Raw genomic sequence first — 13,885 nt, forward strand, 5'->3', positions numbered from 1 at the left:
CAATCATCAACATAGATGTTTGCTTTTGCTGCCTCCTATGTGCCAAGCAAGATATCGGCTCTGGGGAATCAGAAACCAAAGAGACTCACTTGTTCCTCTCACAGTACTCAGTACTTACTGAGAGAAGGACGAAACAAAATGTCCTGTCTGGAATGCAGGGAGACCAGAACTTCAGGTCAGGGGATATTTACGTTGAATTGTGTGGAGTTGAAGCTGAAAATCTTAAGGAATGTATCTAAAATCCACTTTGCCTTTACTTTATGCATCCGTCAGCTAGAGATCACGCAGCGGGCACCCACGATCGGGTTAATCATCGCTCACTTCCATTGGATCAACTGGAAATCAAGTCAGATGAGAGTGCTGAGTCTCAGAGGATGGACATCTCACCCCTTGCCACACAGAGAAGTAGAAAGGGCGGTATTCAAAATTCATGGCCAGACTCTAAGTCCCGGGTACTATACTTCCTGGTCTTCTAACTCCCAAAAGTTGTGGGTTTTTTGGGTTTTGGTTTTGTTTTCGTTGTTTTGAGACCGAGTCTCATTCTGTTGCCCAGGCTGGAGTGCGGTGGAGGGATCTCGGCTCACTGCAACCTCTGCATCCCGGGTTCAAGCTATTCTCCTGTCTCAACCTGCCGAGTAGCTGAGATGACAGGCGCCCGCCACTACACCCGGCTAATTTTTTTCTATTTTGAATAGAGACGGGGTTTCACCATGTTGGCCAGGCTGGTCTTGAACTCCTGACCTTGTGATTCACCTGCCTCAGCCTCCCAAAGGGCTGGGATTACAGGCGTGAGCCACCGCACCCAGCTTCCAAAAGTTTTCAGCAGAGCTCAGAGTTCTTAACCACAGGCACATCGGAGGAGCATTTTTGAAACGCTTTCCAGCTTCCTCAATAGGAATGGAAGCCAAACTCCGAATTGATGACTCCTTTGAGGAAGTCGAGAGCTGTAAGGAAAGCCAGGAACAGGGGAAAGGGAGAGATGCGTCCCGAATGATCCTGTGCCCATTCTTTCTGGAATCCGTGATGTGATCTCAGCTGCCCTTTCTATACGTGACACAGTGATTGTGGCACCCACTGGTCTAGCTGTGGTCTTACAAGGAGCCCCCAAAGGGAAGGGCACAGTGAGCAGGGGCACCCACCTGAGTGACAAGGATTTGAGAGGGCAGGTTGGTTGCAGGGAGAGGACTGGCCAAATGCCATGTGTCTGGACTTAGACTGCCCGGTTCAGATTGGACTTCGCCCTTTTTGACTTCATGATCTAGTACGAGTTCTATGAAAATGCGTTGCTCCTTTTCTAGTCCGTATAATCATCATGAAATGTGCACTAATAAAGTGGAGACTACGCAGATGAGATGAAACAAACTGCATAGAGCATAGAGCTCTGAGCCTGGCCTTCAGGAAGCCCTCAATAACGGTTCATGATGCCATGGTGTCTGTCGTCATCCTCTTTATCCTCATCATCACCTTCATAATCTTTTTGTTGTTCTTAGGGAATAGCTTAGAGGGACTGATTCCCTGCTATCATGGGTGAGATGTCTATGAAAAGGACAACCAGTGGGGGAGGAAAGCAAAATTTTGAATAAGATTTCTGAGACCCCCATCACAACCAAGAACAGAAACTCCACAGTCTGCTGAGCGGACAGTTTGCATATTGGTCTCCTCCCATCTGCCCACCGCACTCTCCTGTTTGTGCTGAGGAGGAGGAAGGAAACAAAGGCTCCGGACCGTTCCTCAGCACTCACTTGAAGGGGTGGCCTGCCCCTCCACACCTGTGGGTATTTCTAGTCGTGTGGGATGAGAGACTGAGGAAAGAAATAAGACACAGGGACAAAGTAGAGAGAAACAACAGTGAGCCCAGGGGAGCGGCGCTCAGCATACCAAGGATCTGCAGAGGCACCGGCCTCTGAGTTCCCTCAGTTTTTATTGATTATTAGTTTTATTATTTTAGCAAAAAAAAAATGTAGTAGGAGGGCAGGGTGATAAGAAGGAGAAGGTCAGCAACGAACATGTGAGCAACAGAATCTATGTCATAAGGAAGTTCCAGGGAAGCTACCGTGACTGGAGATGCACGTAAGCCAGATTTATGTTTCTCTCCACCCAAACATCTCAGTGGAGTAAAGAATAACAAGGCAGCATTGCTGCAAACGTGTCTCGCCTCCCACCATAGGGCGGTTTTTCCCCCTTCTCAGAATTGAACAAATGTACGATCGGGTTTTATACCGAGACATTCAGTTCCCAGGGGCAGGCAGGAGACAGTGGCCTTCCTCTCTCTCAACTGCAAGAGGCTTTCCTCTTTGACTAATCCACCTCAGCACAGACCCTTTATGGGTGTAGGGCTCGGGGACGGTCAGGTCTTTCTCATCCCACGAGGCCACATTTCAGACTATCACATGGGGAGAATCCTTGGACAACACGCCGCTTTCAAGGGCAGAGGTCCCTGCGGCTTTCCACAGTGTATTGTGCCCCTGGTTTATTGAGACTAGAGAATGGCGATGATTTCTACCAAGTATACTTCATGGAAACATCTTGTTAACAAGGCACGTCCTGCACAGCCCTAGATCCCTTAAACCTTGATTTCATACAACACATGTTTTTGTGAGCTTCAGGTTGGGTCAAAGTGGCTGGGGCAAAGCTACACACTAAAAACATCTCAGGAAAGCAATTGTTGAACATACAGGTCTTTTTCAAAATGAAGTCTCTTATGTCTTTCCTTTCTACATAGACAAGGAACAGTCTGATCTCTTTCTTTTGCCTACACTCACTGAACTGCCCTTCCCCTCTGCTGGGCCATGACCGCGGAGAACAGGTCCAGTGTCCTCCCTGTGTGTAGCACGGTGGAGGCTCAGACTCCGTCCTCGAGGCTGGCAAGAAGACAGGGTGAGACACGAGCCTCCTGATACAGGTGACAGGTGTGGAACCCACAGGACTGGAACCTCACACTGCAGGGCTGGAGGCACAGACTATTTACTATTCTGTGGTCTGGGGAGCTCAAGGCACAGAGCTCCACATTAGCCAGAGTCGCCCAAGTTCCCCAGCCTCTAAGGATTTCCTCATAATAATTCAAGAAGGATAGGAGAACAGTGAGTGTCCATAGACGCTTTGGGGCTCTTCCTCTCATCAGGAGAAAGCTGGTGTGTATTCTTCGCTTCTTTCTTTTCTTTTGAAAGATCCAACTGCTTTAATTTTCATCTTTAATTATGGGCAAATATACCACGTATAAATATTAAAAATTGTGAATATATATTAGTTCATATAGAATGGCCAGTATAAACATTTACAATTTCCACTCTTTTTCAGTTTACAGTTTAATGACATTAATGACGTTCACATTGTTCAGCAGCCATCACCGCCACCGTCTCCGGAACAGTTTTATCTTTCAAAATGGAAATTGCACCCATTTAGCAAGCTCTCCACTCCTCTCTCTCGCCCACCCCTGGGGGCCACCTTTCTAGTTTGCAACTCTATGAGTTTAACGACTCCAGACACTTGATAGAAAAGTGGAATCATACCGTGTTTAATTTTTTTGGTTTGGAGACAGAGTCTTTCTCTGTCGTTCAGGCTGGAGTGCGGTGGTGTGATCTCGGCTCACTGCAACCTCCACATCGTGGGTTCAAGCGATTCTTGTGTCTCAGTCTCACGAGTAGCTGGGATTACAGGCGTCCGCCACCACGCCCAGCTAATTTTTGTATTTTTAATAGAGACGAGCTTTCACCATATTGACCAGGCTGGTCTCGAACTCCTGACCTTAAGTGATCCACCTGGCTCAGCCTCCCAAAGTGCTGGGGTCACAGGTGCGAGCCACTGAGCCTGGGCGTGTTTATCCTTTTGGGATTTATTTATTTCACTGACGATAATGTCTTCGAGGTTCATCCATGCTGCGGTCTGAGTCAGAAGTGCCTGTCCTTTTTTTTGTTTGTTTGTTTGACTTTGTTTTGTTTTGCGTTTCCATGCAGTCTCACTCTGTCGCCCAGGCTGGAGTGCTGCGGCACAATCTGGGCTCAGTGCAACCTCCGCCTCCCGGGTTCCAGCGATTCTTGTGCCTCAGCCTCCCGAGTAGCTGGGACTATAGGCACACGCCACCACGCTCGTCTCATTTTTTGCATTTTCACTAGAGACAGGGTTTCACCAAGATGGCCAGGCTTGTCTTGAATTCCTGACCTCAGGTGATCCGCCCACCTCGTTCTTCCAAGATGTTGCGATTACAGGCGTGAGCCGCCGCACCGGCCAAAAGTGCCTGCCTTTTTAAGGCTGGAGAGTCTTCCATTGTATGAAGGAACTGCAGTGCGCTTTTTCATTCATCTGTCCACGAACCCTTGGGTTGCTTCCACATTTTGGCTGTTGCGAATAATGCTGCTATGAGCGTGTGTGTACAAATCTGTCTTCCACTCCTGGCTTCTAGTTCTTTTTGGTAGGTACCCACAAATGCAACTGCGGGAACATCTGAGCATACTGTTTCTAATTTTTCCAGTGCACGCCATACTACTTTCCCCGTTCCTTCACGGTTTTACATTCCCTCCGATCGTATTGGAGCATTCCTATTTCCTTCTAGTCTCACCAATGCTTGTTTGTTGATCGTATCCATCCTAATGTGTGGTATCTCATTCTTTGTTTGATTTGCGCTTCCCTATGGTTAGTGATTTTGAACATCATTTTAGATGCTTATTGGCCATTGCTATATCTTCTTTAGGGACACGTCTACTCGAGTCTTCTGACCATTGTTGATGGAATGCTTTGGGTTTCTTGTTGTTTAGTTCTAGCTGTTCTTTATATATGATGGATATCAGCCTCTTTTGAGATATATGATTTGCAAATATTTTTCCTAATCCACGGGTTATCTTTTCACTCAGTTCACAGTGTTTTTCGCTGCACAAAAGTGTCTGTCATTTAGATGTAATCCAAGGAATCTAATTTTCTTTTGTTGCCTATGCTTTTGGTGTCATATCCCAGAGAGCATTGCCCAATCTGATGTCATGAAAGTGTGGCCAATGATTTCTTTTAGGCATATGATACTTTTAGCCCTTGGGGTTAGGTCTTTGATCCAGTTTGTGTTAATTTTTGCACCTGGTGTGACACGGGGTCCACCTTCATTCTTCTGCATGTGGAAATCAAGTTTCTCCGACACCATTTCTTGAAAAGGCTGCTTTTCCAGCAATGAGCTTTCTTAGTACTCATGTTAAAAATCATTTGAACCTATAGGTGAGAAGTTATTTCTGGGCTCAAAAACAAACGAACAACAACCGACAACAGATAAGGATACAGCATGGGCTGGGCGCGGTCGCTCACGCCTGTAATCCCAGCAGTTTGGGAGGCCGAGGCGGGCGGATCACCGGAGGTCAGGAGTTGAAGACCAGCCTGAGCGACAGCGAGAAACCCCCATCTCTACCAGAAATACAACATTAGCTGGGCAGCTGGCGCATGCCTGTAATCCCAGCTACTCGGGAGTTGGAGGCAGGAGAATCGCTTGAACGCAGGAGGCAGAGGTTGCGGTGAGCCAAGATTGCACCATGACACTCCAGCCTGGGCAACAAGAGCGAAATTCCATCTCAAAACAAAAAACAAAAAACAAAAAACCAGCATGATATCAAGAGCAGAAAGAGAAGAGCTTAAAAACCAGCATAATGAGAAAGTTAGGAAGCTTCTTACCAAAGCATCTGGAAATATGCAAGCAATTCTTGTGAACTAAAATGTTCATACTGTACTATCAAACACTAGAACTCACTCATTCCATCTTTCTGTATTTTGGGACCCAATTATCCACTTGTCTTCATTCCCCATCCCACCGCTTTTCTTCCTAGCATCTGCTAACCACCTTTATACTTTCCACCTTCCTGAGATTCCTTTTGTGTGTAGGTGTGTGTGGGATGGAGTCTCTTTCTGTTGCCCAGGTTGGAGTACACAGGCACAGTCCGGGCTCACTGCAACCTCCGCCTCCCGAGTTCAAGCGCTTCTTGGGCCTCAGCCCTCCGAGTAGCTGAGACTACAGACACCCATCACCACGCCTGGCAAATTGTTTCTGTTTTCTATAGAGACGGGGTTTCACCATGTTGGCCAGGCTGGTCTCAAATTCCTGGACTGAAGTGATCCGTGCGACTCGGCCTCCCACAGCGCTGGGATTACAGGCTTGAGCCACCACATCTGGCCAAGGTTTCCTTTTTTCTTCCTACATAGAAGTGAGGACACGAAATATTTGTCATCCTCTGCCTGGCTTATTTCATTTAATATACAGACCTGCAATCTCACCCATTTTGTCCGCAGCGGAGAGGATTTTCTTCCTTTTTAGGCTGAATAATACTTCATTGGGTGTGTATGCCACAGTTTCTTAATTGAAACAAATTTCTAAGAGCAAATATTTTTAAAATAGCAGGAATGTGAAACTTCAGGGATACTGTGCCCATTTTATTCTTTTCTATTTCCCATCTTATGTATACGCAAGTGTATAACAAAGCAGCAATCAATGTGTGTATACATCTATAACTTCAACAAATGTGAAATGTAAATGCTAAGCGGTGGCTGGGCGCAGTCGCTCATGCCTGTAATCCCAGCACTTTGGGAGGCGGAAGCGGGTGGATCACCTGTGGTGGGGAGTTCAAGACCAGCCTGACCAAAATGGAGAAACACTGTCTCTACTAACAATACAAAAAAAAAAAAAAAAAAAATTAGCCAGGCATGGTAGCGCATGCCTGTAATCCCAGCTACTTGGAAGGCTGAGGCAGGAGAATTGCTTGAATACGGGAGGCAGACGTTGCAGTGAGCCAGACCGTGCCATTGAACTCCAGCCTGGGCAACAAGGGTGAAACTCTGACTCAAAAAAAAAAAAAAAAAAAAAAAAAAACGAAAAGAAAGAAATAGAAAATGCGAAAATGCGAAATGGTAAGAAAAAACAGCATAATAAACATTTGTGTGGTGTTGATGGACAATGCATTTGAAGATAATATTTGAAGAAATTATAATTAATTTCTGTTCTTACTCATTGGAGCTTGATGCCTCTAAAAACTTCGTCATTGGAACCACCTCTGGTGCTTTAAAAGAAAAAAAAACAAAAATCCGCGTACTCACACAGGTGCAAGGAAATCCGAATCTTAGGTGTTGAGACCCAGGCCTCATCATGTGTTAGCTCCCCAGGTGATTTGACTCAAAGCCAAGATTGAGGAACGGCGACATTTATCTCTACACATAACCTGCCTAAATAGATTCTCTAGAAGCAGTTTATGAAGAAATTCCACATAAACTGTGGAAGAGGATATGAATTTGATGTACAGTATGTCCTCACTTAACATCTTTGAAAGTCTCTTGGAAACTTCACCTCGAAGCAAAATTATGTATAGTGAAACCACTTATTTTTCATCAACAGTATAACTACACAACTTTGAATAACCAATGGTGTTGGAGGACCTCCTGTACATTGTTTCCATAAAGTCAGTTTTCAGGGAATTCCAAAATGAAGTGAGGACTTCGTGTATATAAAAAGATGGTGGTGATTCCACCTGGATGACCGGGTTATTGCTCAGAAACTAAAAGGGGCCGCCTAGGTATAGAGGATTCTGTCATGAGGTTTCTGCTAAACAAAGGATCCCAGAATACTCACCCATTCCAGTTAAAGGCATAACGAAGAAAGCAATATTCACAAAGGAAATGCGGAAAGGAATAAAAGCCATCAAGCCACAAAAATAATGTGACTAAGGGGCAGGATTTGCAGATGTAGAGATTGAATGTGGTTGCCCTTTCTCACCCACACAAGAAAAAGGATGGAACAGATCATGAGATTCGACTGTTCTGCTGCGCAGCCTCCGCAGGGCACTTTGTATGTCCCTGTTTCTCAGGCTGTAGATGAAAAGGTTCAGCATGGGGGTGAGCACAGCGTACATCACTGATGCCACCACACCATTCCTGGGGGGTGGTGACACAGCTGAAGTCAGGTACATGCCAATGCCTGTTCCGTCAAATCAGCAAACAACTGCTAGGTGAGAGCCGCAGGTGGAGAAGGCTTCCTACTTCCCATCTGACGATGAAATCCTTAGAATGGAGGGGACAATTTTATAGTAAGACAAAAGGATCCCTGAAACGACAAGAAAACCCAACATAGTACTACCGAAATCTATGAATATGCTATCGATGACGCTGTCAGAACAGGCAAGTTTGAGAAGTTGAGAGGGGTCACAGGCAAAATGAGAGATTTCCACATTCTTGATGATGGTGAATTGTAACACAATCCAACTGGGCAGCTGGCAATCCAACAGGCTAAGGAAAAAGGACACCAAAACGAAGAAGACACAGAGGTGAGGATTCACGATGACTGGGTAGTGCAGAGGGCGACAGATGGCTACAAAGCAGTCATAGGCCATCACAGGCAGAAGCATGTCTTCTATACATGCAAAAAGGACCAAGAAAGACATCTGTGTCAGGCAGCCCGCATGAGAGATGACTCTGCTATGTGACTGCATGTCCACAATCATCTTGGGAACCGTGGCCGAGGTGAAACCCATGTCAGCCCAGCACAGGTTGGAGAGGAAGAAGTACATGGGGGTGTGGAGGGGGGAGTCAGAGCTGACAGCCAGGATGCTGAGCAGGTTTCTCAGCACCGTGACCAGATACGTGGACAGGGACAGGGAGAGCAAAGCGAGGACGGGCTGCAGTTCTGGATCCTCTGAGAGTCCCAGGAGGAGGAATTCTCAGACACCTGTGAGATTCCGTGGCTCTGTGTGTCTTGGACACCTTGAGAAGGAAAGAGGATTGGAAAAATAAAAGAGAAAAACCAGCCCTTAATGCTGGATGCAAGCAATTCACAAGGAACACTTTCACACTTGGGGACCATACACCGCCAGCAATGTTTCTCAGCTGTGACAATTCCAAAAATCTCAGAATTATTACGTGGTTTACTTTTTTGCTATACAAGTCTTTCTGTACATACCACTTTAGAGAAAATCCACTGAAGAATATTAGAAGACCAAAACGTCATATATAACAAATCCGTGATCTCAGTAAAATACGGCCTACTCTTTTCAGAAAAAATACAATGCAATGAAAATGTCCTTCTCTCTTTAAGAAAAAGATCTCATCTAATTGAAAGAAATTAAGAAGCCGTGAAATACACTCTATTTTATTCTGACACCGTGCTGCAAGTTCCTGTGATGTAGAATATGTAAAAGGACGACACAAGAGCTAGGACCCCATTATCTAAAACCGAAATCGAAGCTTATAGTTCTCAATCGGAGGACCTTTTCACGTGCCTGTTACTTTTCATAGTTATTATCATCCTTAGGTTTTCTGACATCATTTCTTCATAAAAGTACACGCACACTCAAATATGGGAGCTGTGTTTCCAAATGAATTGAATATATAACTCTTGGCTCAGCACCATGCCTCACACCTGTAATCCCAGCACTTTGGGCGGCCGAGGCTGATGGATCACCTGAGGTCAGGACTTCCAGAACAGCCTGGCCCACGTGGTGAAACCCCGTCTCCAGTGAAAATAAAAAAAAATTAGCCGGGTGTGGTGGCGCGTAAACCTAGCTACTCGGGAGGCTGAAGCAGGAGAATCCCTTCGAACCTGGAAGGCAGAGATTGGACACCCCGTGATAGGATTTTTGATATCCTAGGGAGATATTGCTCCTGACAGCAGAGTGGGCGTACACCCTGTGATATTATCTGTAATATCCTAGAAAGATATTGCTCCTAATATCAGGGTGGCTGTACACCGTGTGATATTAATTGTAATGTCCTACAGAGATATGACTCCTAATAATACAGTGGGTGTACAACCTGTGATATTATTCATAATATATTACAGAGATACGACTCCTGGTATCACAGTGAGTGTACACCATGTTTCTACACCCTGTGATCTTATTTGTAACAACTTAGAGGAATATTACAGCTAATATCAAAGTGGGGGTACACCCTGCGATGTTATTTGTTATCTACTAGGTAGATGTTACTCCTAATATCACAGTGAGTGTACATTATGTGTGGAGAGACTGTGAAATTATTCATAATACCCTAGGAAGATATTACTCGTAATACCACAGTGGGTGTACACCCTGTGATATTACTTGTAATCACCTAGGGAGATACGATTCCTAATATTACAGTGGGTGTACACTCTGTGATGTTATTTGTAATGTCCTAGGAAGAGATTACTCCTAATATCAAAGTGGATGTACACCATGTGTGTACACTCTGTGATCTAATTCGTAATATCACAGAGAGATATTTCTCCTATGATCACAGTGGGTGTACATTCTGATATGATTCGTAGTATCCTAGAGAGATATTGCTCCCAGTATCACAGTGGGGGTACACCCTGTGATATTATTCATAATATCCTAGAGAGATATTACCTCTAATATCAGAGTTTCTGTACACCCTGCGGTATTATTCATAATATCCTAGGGAGTTATTATCCCTAACATCACAGAGCATGTACACCATGGGTGGACAGCCGGTGATGTTATTGGTAATATCCTAGGGGGATATTACCCTTAATGTCACAGTGGGTGTTCACCATGTGTGTATGCACTGAGATGTTACTCGTAATATCGTAGGGAGAAATTACACCTAAGGTTACAGTGGGTGTACACCATGTGTTTCTGTTGTGTGATGCTACTGGTAATATCTCAGAAAGTTATTAGTCCTAGTGCCACGGTGGGTGTATACCATGTGTGTCCACTCTGTGATGTTATTCGTATTATCCTAGGGAGGTAGTTCTCATAACATCGCCGTGGGTGTACATCAGGTATGTACTCCCTGTGGTCTTATTGACTATGTCCTGCGTTGATAGTACTCCTAATATCACCGTGCGTGCGCACCATGTGTGTACATTCTGTGATGGTGTTCGTAGTATCCTAGGGAGATATCACTCCCGATGTCATAGTGGGTGTACAGCCTTGTGATATTCTTGGTAGTATCCTTGGGATGTATTATTACTCGTGTTATCACAGTGGGTGTACACCCTGTGATAGTATTTGTAATATCCTAGGGAAATATCATTGTATACCCTGTGATATTGTTTGGGACATTTGAGGGAGCTATTTCTCTTAAAGTCAGAGTGGGTGTACACCCTGTAATATTCTTCCTAATATCACAGCGGGTGTACACCGTGAGTGATATTTTTTTCTAATATCCAGCGGGGGAGAGGATGATATTGCTTCCAGTATCACAGAAGGTGTACACCCCCCTGTGATATTGTTCCTAATATCCAGGGAAGGAGAGGATGACATTATTCGCAATATCACTGGGGGTGTACCACCTCCCGCCGGGATATTGTTCTTAATATCCGGAGGTGGGGAGAATGATGTTACTCCCAATATCACAGGGGTGTACACCACCCCTGTTTGTAAACACCCCCTGTTGTATTGTTCCAAATGGCCTGTGAAAGAGTAAATATGACTCCCATTATCGCGGGGGGTGTTGAGCCCTGATGATACTGTTTTCTAACATCCAGGGAAGGAGAGTATGCTATTACTCCCAAGATCGCAGGGGTTGTACACCCTTTTGTGTTTTTGTGCCCAATATCCAGGAAAATAGAGGATGATATTACTCCCAATATCGAAGTAATTGTACAGCTCCCCTGTGATATGCTTCCTCATATCCAGACAGGAAAAGAATGAGATTACTGCCAACAGCGTAGGGAACGTATACCCGCGCTGTGATATCTTTCTTTCCCAGTATCCAGGTGGGGAGACGATCATATTCCTTCCAATGTCGCAGGGTGTGTACACCCCCTCTGTGATCTCGTTGCTAACATCCAGGTTTGGGGAGGATGACATTACTCCCAATATCGCAGGGGGTGTACACACCCCTGTGAAAATCTTCCTCTATTCAGAGGGAGAGAGGATGATATTACTCCCAGTACCGCAGGGGGTTTACACAGCCCTGTGATACTCTTCCTAATATCCACAGGGAGAGAGGATGATAGTACTCCCAATATCGCAGGGGGTGTACACAACCCTGTGATATTGTTCCTAAGATCCAGAGCGAAAGAGGATGATACGACTCTCAATATCGCAGTTGGCGTACACCCCTCCTGTCCTATTGTTCTGAATACCCTGGGAGGGAGAGGATGAAGTTACGTTGAATATGGCAGGGAATGCACACCCTCCCCCTCTGATACCCTTCCTGATGTCCAGGGGAAGAGAGGAAAATTTTACCCCCAATATCGCAGAGGCAGTACACCCCACCTGTGATGTTGTTCCCAATATGCAAGGGGGGAGAGGATGATACTATTCTCAATATCGCAGGGCTGTTCACATCCCCAGTGACATTTTTCCTAATATCTAGGGGAGAGACAATTGTATGACAGCAAAGGTCGCAGGGTCTCTACGTCCCTTCCTGATATTGTTCCTAATATCCAGGAGGGAAGAGGATGGTATCAAATATGAAAGGGGGTGTACACCCCCCACCCCTACGATATTGTTCTTAATCATCGTGAGGGGAGACGATGATATCACTCCAAGTATCGCAGGGGTTGTTCGCCACCCCCTGTGATATCGTTTCTGATATCCACGGGGGGAGAAAATCATATTACTTCCAATATTGCAGGTGGCGTATACCCCACCTGAAATACGGCACCGAATATCCAAAGAGGGAGAGGATGGTATTAATACCAATATCGAAGTGTCTGTACACGCCCCTTGTGATATGGTTTTTAATATCCAGTGGGCGGGAGGATGATATTAGTGCCAACATGCCAGAGGGTGTACACTACCCCTGTGATATTGTCCCTAACTTCCAGAGGGGAGAGGATGATATCACTCCCAATATCTCAGAAGCTGTACATCCCCTGTGATATTGTTCATCATATCCAGGGAGGCGAAGGATGACATTCCATTGAATTTCACGACAGTACTACACGCACAGTGTGATATTGTTCCTAATATCCGAGAAGGGAGAGGATGATATTATTCCCAATCAAGTAGTGGGTGTACGTTACGCCTGTGTTATTGTCTCTAATATCCGGGGCCGCGGGAGTGGGGGAGAGGATAATATTCCCTCAAATTTAGCAGGTGGTTTGACGCCCCTTGTGGTGTTGTTTTAAATATCTCGCGGGGAAGACAATAGTATTATTTTTGATAGTCCGATTCATCTGCTCCACCTTTCTGGGGCTCTGAGGCCGGGAGGCGCCATGCAGTTTCCGTGGGATCCCCAATACCTTTGCCGTCTTCTGTACCAAGGGAGCCTAAAACGCAGGCCCGTTTATCTGAGCCGATCCGTAAGGGCAGTCGAAATCTAGGTATCAGATCTCGAAGAAGCACACGGGTTACTTCACGAGCTTTCTCAGTTGGTGTTGGATAGGCCGCCACCCACCCAGAGTAGGTACGCACGCCCAAGAACTAGTAAATACTTGTTACCTCCACACTTTGGCATCTCTGTGAAGTCTACCTGGAGATCTTCAAAGGGGGCTGCTCCATAAGCTCGTATGCCGGGCGGAACGGCTGGACCTTGCCTCGCATCATGCTGTCGGCAGGTAACACACCGCTGCCTCACCGTTTTGGCAAGGGCTGACAAAGGCGAGATGTAGAAATACCGGCCTAACAACTCTTCCAGTGACTCCTGACCTCGATGGGTGGTTTCTTGCACAGCCAGTACAACTGCAACTCCTAGCAGCTGTGGCACAGCTACGCTCCCATCTGGTAACCGAATCCATCCTTCCTCCATCACTTGTCCTTCCCTCTACCTGGAGAATGTCCTTTTCTTTTTTAGAAGAAGTAGGTCCAAGATCAGGTACTTGAGGGAGCACTGATGCCCAGAAGGGGGCAGATGCTGCTTTTCGAGCCTCTGAGTCAGCGCGGGAATTCCCCAAACCCACCGAGGTGGAAGCTCGCTGGTGTCCTCTGCAATGCCTAACTGCCACCTTGTGGGGTTTCCATACTGCTTCTAATCATTGCAA

At 45.8% G+C, this 13,885-nt stretch overlaps 1 pseudogene; it reads right to left on the reverse strand.

The window, feature by feature from the left end:
* Positions 1 to 7,943: 7,943 nt before the first annotated feature.
* LOC129016046 (olfactory receptor 7E24-like) lies at positions 7,944 to 11,801 on the reverse strand (annotated as a pseudogene).
* Between the last annotated feature and the right edge of the window lie 2,084 nt (positions 11,802 to 13,885).

Source organism: Pongo pygmaeus, chromosome 18 (assembly GCF_028885625.2).
Source record: "Pongo pygmaeus isolate AG05252 chromosome 18, NHGRI_mPonPyg2-v2.0_pri, whole genome shotgun sequence".
NCBI lineage: Eukaryota > Metazoa > Chordata > Mammalia > Primates > Hominidae > Pongo > Pongo pygmaeus.